The sequence below is a fragment of the Muntiacus reevesi genome, chromosome 22, assembly GCF_963930625.1.
Source record: "Muntiacus reevesi chromosome 22, mMunRee1.1, whole genome shotgun sequence".
Taxonomy (NCBI): domain Eukaryota; kingdom Metazoa; phylum Chordata; class Mammalia; order Artiodactyla; family Cervidae; genus Muntiacus; species Muntiacus reevesi.
This window is the reverse complement of record NC_089270.1, coordinates 32,498,644-32,513,652: the sequence shown is the minus strand read 5'-3', so window position 1 is coordinate 32,513,652 and position 15,009 is coordinate 32,498,644.

Here is a 15,009-nt window from a genome sequence, read left to right as displayed (position 1 = left end):
TCTACACTTCCCTATCAGGAGGGTGTGCTATATTTAGAACAACTGACTTGGATTCAACAGCACCAACAGTTGCAGCCCTCTCTAAGTATGTCCGCAGGTAGATTCTTTCTTTTTTTAGTAAATCAACCTAAAATTTATAACAGTTGCTCTGGACAGTTAACACAGTTTTTTTTTTACAATGAAGAACTATCTAACTCTGAACAGAGGGTACATGGCAATTAGAAGTTGTCATGGTAAGAAAAAAACACAGCCCACTTTCTGCAACCGACACAGAAACAGTAAGGGAAATGTAAGGACAAAGGTGGGGTTTGTTTTTAATATAAAAAAAAAAGTCCTCAGGAATCTTAACAAAAGAAGGGAATATTTCACAGTCAGGAAACAGGCACCAAGATACAAAATTACAACTGTTTAGATTCCAGACCTGTCCCATCTCCTCCAGAGCAGAGATGGGGAGGAGACAGCTGAAACAAACTGAAATTTTGTAAATCAAAGACTTAGAAACCCTACAAATATGATTAAAATCTAAACTTCTGTTTTGTTTTTTAAAAAAATAATTGTTTTAATGTATCAAAAGGCCTGCTTTAGTGGCATGCTAGCTCCACCAAAAAATAACCCTATTACTCCCTTGTCAGTGACATGCTCAAGTTGACCAGTCAACTCATATTTCCAAATCCCTGTGTGTACAAGTACATGTGTGTCTTTTAAACCAAAGCCCTGGGGTTCAGGTGATGGCTGCTGTTATCACGGGCTTCCACCTGTTAACCAACGAATGTCAGCCTCCCCAAAAGGGCGAGCAGGGCACAGAGAAGCCCTGCAGTGGTAGTGAGGGAATAAGTCCCAAACAGCCAACTTTTCCAGCATGGCCTCCCCCACCCGCACCCCCACTCAAAAGGAGATCCTTATTTCTAACCAGACTACTCAGCTCAAATTTGGACTCCCTGTAACCAGAATGGCTTTTTCTGCCTAAAGAGAAAACACACATTTATCTGCACACCCATCCATATATATAATTTTGTTTGTTTGTTTTTATATCTAAATATAAAATACTACTCTGCTTTGTGTTATAAATGGAGGACCACACAATGAGAACTTTTTCTTTTAAGGTAGGGCTATCCGTCCATTTATGCTGAGGCTGTCAGGGCGTTGAGCCCCAGACAAGGGAACCAACACACCAGGAGATATAGGGCATTTTCCTAAGTGACTTCCCATCCTTCCTTCTCCCCTAATTCTCACCTTTAATAGAAAATTGGTTTCAACCTCTTAAGTAATGGAACTTCCCAATCAGTAGATTCCTTACGCATTTCTTAAGGTTGTTTGTTTCTCAGACAACTTAAGTGGCTCTCAGTTCAGTTCAGTTCAGTCGCTCAGTCGTGTCCGACTCTTTGTGACCCCATGAACTGCAGTACGCCAGGCCTCCCTGTCCATCACCAGCTCCCGGAGTCTACCCAAACCCATGCCCATCGAGTCGGTGTTGTCATCCAGCCATCTCATCCTCTGTCGTCCCCTTCTCCTCCTGCCCCCCATCCCTCCCAGCATCAGGGTCTTTCCCAATGAGTCAACTCTTCACATCAGGTGGCCAAAGTATTGGAGTTTCAGCTTCAGCATCAGTCCTTCCAATGAACACCCAGGACTTATCTCCTTTAGGGTGGACTGGTTGGATCTCCTTGCAGTCCAAGGGACTCTTGGCTCTAAAATTCAAACAAAACTCCTAGCCTCAAGTTTGAAGATGTACCACAATAGACACATCACCAACTCACATTTTAGTTATAGATTCCTATTCATTCTATCACACCACATCCCTCATCTTTGATTTTTGGGAAAAGATTCATCTTCTACAGGTTTTACACAATCTCTAACCATTCTGCTATTTAACAATACTTTTAAAACCTGTCACAAGAGATACATAGATATCATAGTATAGATACATATTACTATTACTATACTGACACTATACTAAATAGCAACAGCAATGATATACAGCAACAGTAAATAGATATTACTATTACTACTACAGACACTACTTGGCCATAAAAAGATGAAATTTTACCATCTGCAACTATATGATTGCACCTTGAACATATCAAGCTAAGTGAAATAAGTCAGATGGAGAAAGAAAAACACTGTATGATTTCACTCATGTGTGGAATATAAAAAACAAGCAAACCAAACAAAATAAATGGAGAAACCAGACAAAAAGAAACACAGAGATGCAGAGAACAGAGTAGTGGTTATCAGAGGGGAAGGAGGAGCTGGGAGAAATGGGTAAAGGGGGTCAACTCTATGATGAGGAACAGAAACAACTTTTGGAGCCTGTACACTGCAGCGTATACAGAAGTCAAAAAACACTTTCCGATCTGCCCACTAATTTTAGAATAAAGGACAAGTCTTGATCATGATCTTCAGAACCTTAAAGTGGTTCTTGCTTCCAATTCCTTCTATAGTCTCAACTCCCCACTAGTTTTTCCCTTGCTCCAGATGTGCCAACTAGATGGGGTTTCTTTCCATTTCTTGAGTATACCACTGGTTTCTATTGTCTCTAGATTTCCCATCTGCTCTGAGCTCTGTCTGAAAAGTTTTCCCTCTCCTTTTGAACGTAAACTTCATTTCCTCAGAAAAGCCTTTCCTGATGCCTCTGTGGTTGGACAGTCAACTTGAGAAATAATAAGTTTAGCAATAGCAACAGCAGTGATAGCAGCCACAGCCACAATAATAACACATAACATTTATGGGATATTCCTGTGCAACAGACTCTGTTCTCAACATTTTGTACATATTTATCAATTTGTGCATTTGTACAAATTATCAATTCATTTGTACAGTTCAATTGTACAAACAAACATTTGAACAATTAATACAAATAATTTGTACAAGAAATAGCCTAAAGAAATAGATACCATTATTGTCCCATTTTACAGATACAGACTCTGTAGTTGATGTAAAATTCAATGGAGGGCACATGGCTAGGAACTGAAGAGCTGAGCTTCAAATCACAGCAGCCTGATCCAGGTCCCATGCTCTTAACCAATGGCACACCATTGATACCTCAATCTTTCTAAGAAAATATAGCAATTATTTTTATCTCAGTGAGATGAAAATTCCAGGATATTAAGAGATAAAGATTCCTCAGATTTCCTAGGTCTTTACTCCTGTTAAACAATATCAAATCCAATACTATTTGTGTTGCTTACAGCCTCCTATCTGAAAGTGAGAGTCTTCAATAATCCAGTTTCATATGTTCCCACAGTAGGTGTGATACACTGGTTCTTAGGGTGTATCACAGAAGGGTTCCCAGGATCCTGAAAAGTACAAGTTACAATACTTCTAAAAAGGGTCAAGGGGTACTGTGACCACATTATTACTTTCCTTGGAGCATAAATTATGAGCCAAAGTTGAAATCTAATTTAAAAAGTTCATGGTCCTATTTGAGATTCAGAGGAACAAGTTTCTTTCAAGTCCTACATATCATAAAAAGCAAGAAAGCAGGATTTTATACAAGCTTTAACTGGGTCATTTGCAGAGACATGGATGGACCTGAAGACTATCATACAAAGTGAGGTAAGTGAGAAAGAGAAAAATAAATATTGTGTATTAACGCATATATGTAGAATCTGGAAAAAAAAAATCTGGTATAGATGATGCTACTTACAAAGTAGAAGCAGAGACACAGATGTAGAAAATGTATAGTTACCAAGAGGGAAAGGGGGTGGAGGTGGGGAAAAATTGGGAGGTTGGCATCAACATATATACACTACTATGCATAAAAGGAGAAGGAGAAGAAGAGGGTGACAGAGGATGAGATGGTTGGATGGCATCACTGATTCAATGGACATGAAATTGGGCAAACTCTAGGAGATGGTGAGGGACAGGAAAACCTGGCAAGCTGCAGTCCATGGGGTCGTAAAGAGTAGGATATGACTTGGCGACTGAACAACAACAAATGCATAAAACAGATAGCTAATAAGAACCAACTGTATAGAACAGGAAACTCTACTCAATGTGATGATCTAAACAAAAAGGAAATCCAAAACACGGGGATATATGTACACACCCCTGTATATACATATAACTGATTTACCGTGCTACATAATAGAAACTAACACAATAAAGCAACTATACTCCAATAAAAGTTTTTAAACACAAATTTTATACAAATTGGCTTTAAGCAGAGTACAGAAGAGTGCAGATGATACTTTTCAGTGTAAATGCCCACAGATTGTAGCAATATGTATAACATTATAAAATTATGACAGTACATTAGTCTATTTAGCCTCTTAAGAAGGAAAAATATTACTACAGCTTTGCCTGTTGTTTCAGATCCATTCAGGGAATTTTCCTAAGAATGCACCCTTCTCCCCTACACATCATGAGGGCCTTTCCCCAGCCTCTCTTGTTTCACCCAGCATTTCCCTTTTTTTCAATACTCTTTACTCTTATCTTTCTTTCTTTTCTTCCTCATAGACCCATGAAAGCACAGACCATTTCAGTCTGGTTTACACTTTGTGTGCTGGCCCTGAAAGTTTTTTGACTGATGATCAGCTACATTGTGATTCAGTTCAGTTCAGTCGCTCAGTCGTATCCGACTCTTTGCAGCCCCATTGGCTGCAACACGCCAGGCTTCCCTGTCCATCACCAATTCCTGGAGTTTGCTCAAACTCATGTCCATTGAGTCGGTGATGCCATCCAACCATCTCATCCTCTGTCATAATAAATAACTTACTAGTAATAAATTAATTAAACTAATAAATTAATTACTAGTAATAAATAAATTACTTCAATTTATTCTTTCCACAAATAACCTCTAACATGTAGAAGGACATAATAATTGACAAGACATAGATCTTGTCAAGAATTTTGCAATCTAACGAAGAAAGCAAGTGAGGTCACAGGTCATTTCACTAGTTGTATGCTTCAAAATGTATAAGCAAAGAATGCTATCAGAACACTCAGGAAAGATACCCACAGTTTTGAAGGACTGAAAGATATCGCCCAGAGGGAGAGTCACTTCTTTTGACAACTGAAGGAAGATTTGAAGCAATTCTTGAAGGGAGAAAGTGCTCCCATGAAAAGGCCATGAGGTAAAAAACACAGTGGTTCATGGACCAGTGAATGTGAACCCCAGACTGGGAAAGATGAATCTTTGAGGTAAGCAGAGGTCAAATAATAGAGGAGTTGGTCTGGTACATGAAGATATTGAATTTCATTCTAAGAGCAACAGAGAGACAGTAAAGGATTCAAGGGGAAAAGCAACATGATCAAATGTGCACTTTAGAAAAACTCCTCCAAAATATACACACTACCATATATAAAATAGATAACCAACAAGGACCTACTGTATAGCCCAGGGAACTCTATTCAATATCTTGTAATAACCTATAATGGAAGAGAATGTTAAAAAGAAAAGTACATATGTATACATAAAGATGTATGACTGAATCACTTTGCTGTATACCTGAAACTAACACATTATAAATCAACTATATTTCAACAAAAATTTTAAAAACTTCTCCCCCCAAATACAGTGTGCAGAAGTGGTTGGAGGGAGGCTTGCTAGTTACCATGAGTGGGGAGATTATTACAGTGATCCCAGCAAGCAGAGTTGGCACAGCAATCTAAAAGAACTTCAGTAAGACTACAGAGACATAGAAATGAATTCTATAACTACTGAAGGAACAGAATCAAGAAAACTTCAGGAGTGATTAGATGTGACTCCAAGATTTCTGGCAGAGGCAGGTCACTGCCTGTATTGATGTACATACAGGATTTAGATGGCATGTGTACATATGCATAGGATCATTACTCATGCCCTCTTTCTAAGTCCCTTTTGTTTAACTTTTTATAATTAGATATTAAGATGTCCAAAGTCAGAATCTTTTCCCTTTTGGAACTCCAATAATACCCAGTAGAAAGGTCTCTACCCAAGGATTCATTCAATATATACTGCCTTTCTTCCTCAAGGTTGCATAGTAAGTTTCTATCAGAATCTTGGGCCCCCTTGCTGAGTTCTGACCCTTAGGAAACTTCCAAGGGAAAGTTCAGTTCGGTATGTTTTAATGATCTAGTTACAAAGCTTGGATTTGGCCTTTCTCCTGCACTTGCTTCCTGTGCTTTTTAGTGACTTCCAATGCCTTACCTTCATCTTTTGGAAGATGGAGTGAATCCCAACATCACTGGTCCATAACATCTGAAAATATAATTCAAGCATAAAAGAGCAGTCCTCTGAAATTAAACTGACTTCAAAAATAACAACCTTTCCCTTTGCTATCAACATTTAATACTACTTTCAGAAAAAGATTCTACCTTGCTTCCCAGTTATTTTGGTATTCCACTATTTTTTGAAAATAATGGCCAGACGTTCAATATACTGTATGGCCACAGGGGGAATTTAGCTAGAATTCAGACTTTCATGCATGAGCACCAAAGAAAGCATGAGGGGATTCAGCAGAGTGAAGACCAGTCCTTTCCAAATTAAGGTACATAAATCAAGATTAAGTAAAGTAAGTTTCCACTAGCCCCATGAATAGTATTGCTATGCCCTGTAACATTCAGATCACTGAATACTGAAAAGAACAGAGCCCTGAATTATTACTGATGAAATGGTTATAAAAAGGAACTGCCCAGTGGGATCTATATTTTTGTTCTTGTCTCTCCATGTTCTGCACAATTTCCATAATGAGAGCTCTCAAATGCAAGAACCAAAAGCCCAATCTGATGAGGAAACAACTTCTGATTCCCCCACCACACCATTTTCCCTGATTTCTCTGATAGGCAGTTGATTTCCACATATAGAGCTTTTTTAAGACGCTCCTTTCACAGAATAATGAATCACACACCATGCTTCTAGTACGATATTAATGGTTTTGCAGAAATCCATGCACTAGTCATTGTTTTCTTAAGCATATTCTAGGTTCAACTGTGATGATTGGCAAGAGGGCCTCTTAATCATATGTGTCTTTAATTACAGTAGAGAGAATGCTCTCCTACAGATCAGGGCATTTCACCATCTAGCATAGCAGTATGTCACTCTCTAGTCCATAATAAAAGGAATTTCTGTCAGATTGTGCTACACTTTAGGGCATATGGTAAAGACATTTATTTTATGAAAGATTTGGCAATAATGTACTCCTACTGTGTCTAAATATATTCAGTCTAATATTTTGAAAAACCTCTTTATCTTAAGTAGGGCTACCAGAGTGTTCCCAAATGTAACACTTAAATAGTTTGAGTATAGTTAGCAGTCCAAGGATATAAATGCTACAAAAACATCTCAGCTTTTAAGAATTTGTATTAATTTTTAGAATTGTTTTTATCTTAAATGTTCTCTTTTATTATTGATTTCTCTTCTGTGGTTGGAAAATTTTAAAATATTTTATTACATGTGATATAAATGGCAGGAAAGTTGAATACAGTCTACACAATATTGGAAATGAAATGTTAATGATTCATATCATGCATTATCTTTAAGATACAAGGATAAATTGAATTGATGCAACCAAGAGAGTAACAATAATGGTTTAATCTGGTAGTGTTATGGAGTCCCAGCTTCTATGGGGAAAGCAGAAGGATAATTTTTTTTTTTTTTAACATGAAAACCTCAATTAGGAAGCTACTCATTCCCTCCAAGAAGTATTTTAAATACCCTTCCTTTCCTTGTAACACAGCAGAGAACAAAGGAACTGGACATATAGGCCAATAATAAGGCAGCTTATTTTAAATAACAGAGTTGAAGCCTAAAAAAGAATTCACAAGCAAAATAAAATAGTGAAACAGCAGCAGTTTTGTGGGAAGCCATCCTCCTTATTAATACAACTGATAAATACAACTGATAGTACAACTCACTTAAGGGAAGCACTGAGCATTTGTAAAAGTAGATGATACTGCAGTGATGGTTGTAATCGAAACTGTAACAAATCAGCGCAGGCCAGTTTCATATAAGAGCCATGAAAAAAGTCAGTGGAACTTGGAAATTTTTTAAATAACTAAAAATATAAATAATCAAGGAAATAAAAGTTATCATATATTGAGTATTTACCATTTTCAAGACAGCATGCTAAACATTTTAAATATACTGCATGGTTTAATCCACAAAATAAACCTATGGAGCAAGAGCTTATATAAATGCCCATTTTATAAAAGAAGAAATTGATGTTTAGAATGTCAAAGAATTTGCCAAGGATAACTAAGTGGTAAAAATAAGATTTTGACCCAATCAGAATGACTCCTGTTATCAGGCTCTTTACCATTGATCTAAGGAGAAACAGTGTCCAGTAAAGCAGATTATTATCCTGATGGTTTTCACCAACTTCTTAATAAAAGTGAGTTTAATTAATGATTCCAGCTTACACTCTAGTCTCAGTAAATAATGTTCATAATTTTTGTATAACCTTATGCTTAACTTTCTAGAATATGTGTCTAGTCTAATTATGGAGTAAGAATGTGATAATTCTCAAATATTCTGTTATAGTTTTCTTAGTAAAAAAATTGTGTTAATTTCACTCTCAGACCCCATGTAAATACAGCCTACCTATAGTAATTTTACAAGATATAATTCAATCTGAGAGTATTCAATGTTACAGAAATACTGACCATAGCTACCACTGATGTCATTTTTATTGGTGGCAAAGTTGCATGAGTTTTATAGCAATTTTTACTAATAACTTATTTGTGCTTTCCTTGTGTATGAAGATCACTTTTTCCATCTAAATATTTATAGAAAAGACTTAACTTGTCTGCATATGCATAAATGCACACACCCACAATTCCATGCTTGCTTCAGATATGTAAATAAGAACACAGAGCTACCAGGCTCTTGTGTGTGTGTAACTTCAACGCTATTGTGGTTGAATAGCTACTTTGATAGCTTAGCAGTTATATTCATGTAGTGTCAGCAACTGCCCAAGCTATGATGATATAAGGGCACTAATGATATTATATTCACTGAACTGCCATAATAAGTTTCCAGAGAAAGATAACTTAATTGGCACCCTGTTATCAGAGTACGTATATGGGTGCTCTGGAGTTTGGAATGTGCTCATTGAAGACAAGGTAATTGAGGCACCAGGTGATTTGAGCAACTGTGATTAGAATCATCTGTGTGCAATGTGCAGCCAGGAAGAACATGTATAGAAAAGAATCCTTTTTATGAGACATTTAACTGTTGAGGCCTCTGAATAATCTTGCTATTCTTTTACCTTGCTCACTTCATCTAAATGCAAGTTGGAAATAGTTTAGACAAATATTCCTGAGAATATATATATCAACATAAAGTCTGTGAAGTACATAAAAATTCATAAATAACTGAATGAATAACCAAAAACAACTTTCTGAAAGTGAAAGTTGCTCAGTCGTGTCCGACTATTTGCAACCTCATGGACTGTATAGAATTCTCCAGGCAAGAATACTGGAGTGGGTAGCCTTTCCTTTCTCCAGGGGATCTTCCCAACTGAGGGATCAAACCAGGTCTCCTACATTGCAGGCAGACTCTTTACCAGCTGAGCCACAAGGGAAACCCAAGAATACTGGAGTGGGTAGCCACTCCCTTCTCTAGTGGATTTTTCTGGCCCAGGAATCAAACCAGGGTCTCCTGCATTACAGGTGAATTCTTTACCAGGGTAAACTACTTCTTTATCAGGGAAGTACTTCCTACTTATTAATAAAAAATCATTCTGATTATAAATATTAAAGAACTCATTCATTTATTCTGGATTAAATTGTCTAAATTCAAATTTTTATTAGGTCTGGGGTACCTAATATTGGTGGGAAAATATAATATACAAAGATAGCCTGAATCCTTAGGATTTACTGCATAAACTATTAGTAAAAATTATAATTCTAAATAGAAAATCCAAATACAAAATTCTATTCAATGTCTTTTATTGTCTAATATGTGCTGACAGATATTTTTGAATGATTGTGTATTTGGTAATCTGATTATGGGGTTGTATTCCTTTGGAATCATTTTCCATAATAACCACATTTATCATAAAACAGTACTGAATTTTAAATACTATGTCACATTACTAAAAAAACTACAAAATATGTAAGTCCAAATATTAACTGGTAATAATTTTAATAAATGAGTCAGTGTGATCATGATTATATTGACTGCTTATATAAATAATAATTCCCCAAATGTAGGAAAACAGGGAAAATTAGCACTACATAGGAATGAAATGCTAATGAAGCCTTGGGAATGGCTACATCTTAAATAGACAATGGAGAGATGCATCAGAATGGACTCTATGGCAGATCACTAGAAACATGCAGACCCCCTCTCTTTCTGGATCCCACAGAATCTAGGTCATAGCCCTTCCTATGGCCTTTCTCTATTATTTTTCTCTTTTAAAAAAAATGAATTGTGTGAATAACCTTAATCTTGAATAAAATAGTCTCGGTCAAAAAGTAGCATTACCTACTTGCTAATGAAAGATTTAAACTTGGAGACAACCTTTCATTTCCTTTAAGTCAAGTCTCTAGTTTTCCTATGTCAGAGTTTAGCACAACCACTTTATATTTAACAAAAAACCTTTCAGGCTGTTAGAGTGTAATTAGGTAATGACATTATGGGTAAACTCTGAAGAACAGATGCTTGGAAAAGTAGAGCAAGAGGTCATGTCTGCCGAGCACATCTCAGTGCAATAAAACTCCTAATGTACCCTAACAAACGGCATCAGAATAACCTGTCTAATAGGTTAATTAATGCTGTCCATAGAGAAAGAAAAACAAAATTGTTACCTAACATGACTTCTTTCAACTAATATTTTCTATAATAAGTCTGATAAAAAGGGGTTAGAAGTTACAAGGCAGACACGGATTACACAAAAAAAGCTTTCCAAGAGTCGTCTAACTTACTGAAGAAAGTAGTCATTAACAACCTATAAAGCTTTTATTATTTTAATGAAAAGGTCTAATAGCTAAGATTTATCCATCTCATGGTCGGTGAGTGGTGAAAAGTCACTCAATTTGTCCAACTCGTTGCGACCCCATGGGCTGTAGCCTACCAGGTTCTTCCTCCATGGGATTTTCCAGGCAAGAATACTGGACTGGGTTGCCATTTCCTTCTCCAGGAGATCTTCTCAATCCAGGGATTGAACCCAGGTCTCCCACATTGTAGGCTTTACCACTTTACCATCTGAGCCACCAGGGAAGTCATAGCCAGCTTAAAGTCCCTTTATAATTTTCTCAACATTAGCATTATTTTTAGTCATGTTCCCTGAAAAATGAACTCACTTTCCTGATTCCCCTATTTCTGTCAAGATTACAATCATCCTTCCAATCACCAAGAAAAATCTAGACATAATATCTAGATCCTTTCAGTCATCAAATTGTATCATTGCTTCCCTTGGGATATTTCTCAGATCCAGTCTCTGCCTTTGAATTTGTGACAGTCAACAGTAGCAGGTTAGATCTAGGAATTCCTGGTACCCAGAAGACCAGACAACACATTGATGAACAAGATAAAGTGAAGTCACTCAGTTGTGTCTGACTCTTTGCAACCCCATGGACAGCAGCATGCCAGGCTCCTCTGTCCATGGGATTTTCCAGGCAAGAGTACTAGAGTGGGTTGCCATTTCCTTCTCCTGGGGATCTTCCTGACCCAGGGAAGATAAAACAAGATAAAGTTCTGAAAATCTGTTGTGTCCATTTGTCTTTCTTCTAGAATTTTCTTCTTTCACAGTGAATATATTCTTGAGGGCCTCAGAGCTTATTGGATTGGATCTTGCTAAGGAAATCTAATCTGAAGTTGAGCTATGAAATATGACTAGGAAAAAAAATTAAGTAAAAGAGAAAGAAGGGTGATCCAGGCTGAGGATCATGTTCAACATGAGGTGATGATGAAGACAAGAGACAAATACAAGTCTCACGCTCTTCCTTCAGAGAGAAATGGGGGAGATAGTCACATGAACAAGCCTGGAATGGAAGGGAGGGACAAAACTGTGAAGTCTTGTGGGCCATATTAAAGAATTTTGCCTTTATCCAAAACTCCCTGGATATTCAGTGAAACTGCAAATGCAGCGTGTTGCAAAAAGAAACTGTCTTCACCTTGGGCTCTGATTTCTCCTTCCTTATTTATCTTTTCATGCATAATGTCATCTATCCAGAGTCTAAAACAGGAACATAGTAACTTCCATCTTTTACCACATTCAATTGGTCACTGGGGTCAGTCAATTCTACCTCCTATACACGCCACAATGTTCTATCATTGCTGTTTGAGACCTCCTCATTTTTTCATGACTTATATCATTATAAATCTGTTCTCTTAGTTCAACCTCCTTTAATCCAACCCCCTCACTGTTCCCAATGTAACTTTGAACATGACTAATATAATCACATTAATCCCCTGCTTAGAATCCTTTATGGTAATGCTGACTTTGGGATCAAATTTCTTAGTTTACTGCACAAGCCACTACCAAAACCTTTATTCTCAGTCTTGCAACCTCATTAAATGCCTTCTTGGTTTTGATATTGAACTTTTTATAACATGAATGAGACATATTGTCTCATGCCTATATGCCTTTGAGCATGATGTTCTCTTAATTTGGGCTCCCTTCTCTGGCCTTATCTAAAATAACACCTTGACTTCGAGACTCAACTGAAGCATCATCTCTTCTAGGGAGACTCTGACTCACTTAGTCCTCTTGTGCCTCTGTTAACTTTTAACAGAGTACCTATAAGAAGTTCAGTAATCATTGGTTTTAATATTTCTTGTCTCAATCAGATTGTAACAGAATTGATTGCAGGTCTATCCTCTCCTATAGCTAGCTCCAGTACCTAGAGCAGGGCTTGAATCTCAAGTAACTGAATAACTTTTTGTCAAAACTAGATTTCACATGACAATTCATTTAATTTGTACAATAATATTGTGCAGTAAGCAATTTTAAAGCTATTAAAGTTGAAACTATGAAGCATAAAATGTAAGTATCTTACTCAAGGAATAGTTCTTCACTTAATAAGTGAATCTCTGCTCCTTGCAAAGAGAAGCCAATATTTACTCTAAAGCTAGCTCTTTAATTTCTGGGACATGCTTAGCCTCACTTTTCATGGACCATTAACATTAAATGTAACTCAGTCAAAAGATTCCAGTTGAGGACTTCACTGTGAAGAGCTCATATATATAATATATGTAATATATTTTATTATAATTGCAATAGTCTAAAAGCAATAATAGGGAGCTTCCCAGGTGGCCCTAGTGGTCAAGAACCTGGTTCCCAATGCAGAAGACTAAGAGACACGGGTCTGATCCTTGGATCAGAAAGATCCGCTGGAGGAGGGCATGCAATCCACTCCAGTATTCTTGCCTAGAGAATCCTGTGGAGAGAGGGACCTGGCAGACTTCAGTCTATGGGGTTGCAAAGAGTCACACTTGACTGAAGGGACTTAGTACACATGCACGAAAGAGCAATAATAATGACAGTAGCAATCTAAGAAGTTACAATTTCAAAAATAAGGTCAATATAATCTTTCTATAATATAGACACCTGTTCCTAACATCATTGAATGATTTTGTGATGTTTGAGATGAAAGCAAGAAGTGTAACTTTGGCAATCCCTTGGGTTTAGAGGGTTGTCAGGGAAAAGGGAGTTGAGGATTTTGTATCAAGCTAGGGAAGATGTGACTGAAAGAGGAACATTAGCGCAAATATCTGAAAAAGTGAAGCTCATTTAGTAGCCTAAAAAAAGAGAAATCAGACCAGCAGAGATTGTCATTCCAAGAGAAACTGAGAGCCACACAGCTCAAGGGAGAAGAAAATTTGAGGAAGGAGGTTGTATAGTGACAAATACTACAAAGTAATCGTGCAAAGTCAAGACTGAGGAATACATGATGGTTTCCAAGATTTTTATAGCAATTTCAGGAGAAATGTAAGGCCAAAAGAAGAGGAAAAACCAGAAATGAAACAAAACCCCAAAATGCAGCAAGTGGGAAAGTGATTAGAGATAAGAAGGAAATAGAGCATACACAAACCCCTTTTTTTCAGGGGAATAGCCCTTGTACCTTCCACACTAAAGCCATCAAGAAATCATATGTTTGTCCTCCCTTGAAAATATATCCACATTTACCACCACTCCTCCTCTTTAGTACTATCTCTCTAAACTAAGCCTCCACTGACTCTTTTCTGGACAGTTAGTATAGCCTCCCAACTGGCCATTTCACTTACACTCTTGTCTCTCTAGAGTCTGTATGCTACAGAACAGCAAGCATATTCTAATTAAAATATTACTTCTCAATCAAAACTCACCTTTCAATCAGCAATAGTATGCTTAGATCTAGGGCTTCCTCGGATAGTCACCAGAATCTACATGATCTATCCACTGCTACCACTTCACTATCCTCAAATTCTACAACTGCCCAATTCCCTCACACAGCTTCAGTCATACTAGCCTCATTATGTTCCTCAAATAAGCCAGATATTGTTTCTTGCCCCAGGACTATTGTGCATGCTGTTTTTGTTGCTTGAAATACTGCCACCTTCAGGTATGTCTGTAACTTATTTCTTCCTTTCCTTCAGGTCTTTGCACAATAGTATTCCTCAATAAGGTCTTCCCTAAGCATCTATCATGTTATAAAATTATAAACTCTTCCTCCAGACCTCTCTCTACATGTCTTCCCTGATTTTCTCTTTTTCATAGCATTTATTATAACACTCTGCCTATTTTATTTACTCCTTAGTTTACCCTATATCTCCACACATTATACCATTAGCTTCATCTGTGCAGGGATTTGTATTTGCTTCATGAACCACCATATCTACAGCACCTAGAACATGCCAGTCACATAAAAGATACTGAATTAATATCTGTAGAATAAATGAAAGCATGGATGTCCAAGAGAAAGAAAGAGATTAGATATAAGAAGAAAGTTACATGGAAGGATTTTATAAATATGGACTATATGAGGACCTGTGTATATGCTGATGAAAAAGAGACAAAAGAAAGTAGAACATTGAAGACATAAGAAAACAAGGAAATTATTGACAATGTTCCTGAAGCAGCAAGAAAGCACATGAGTTTTAGT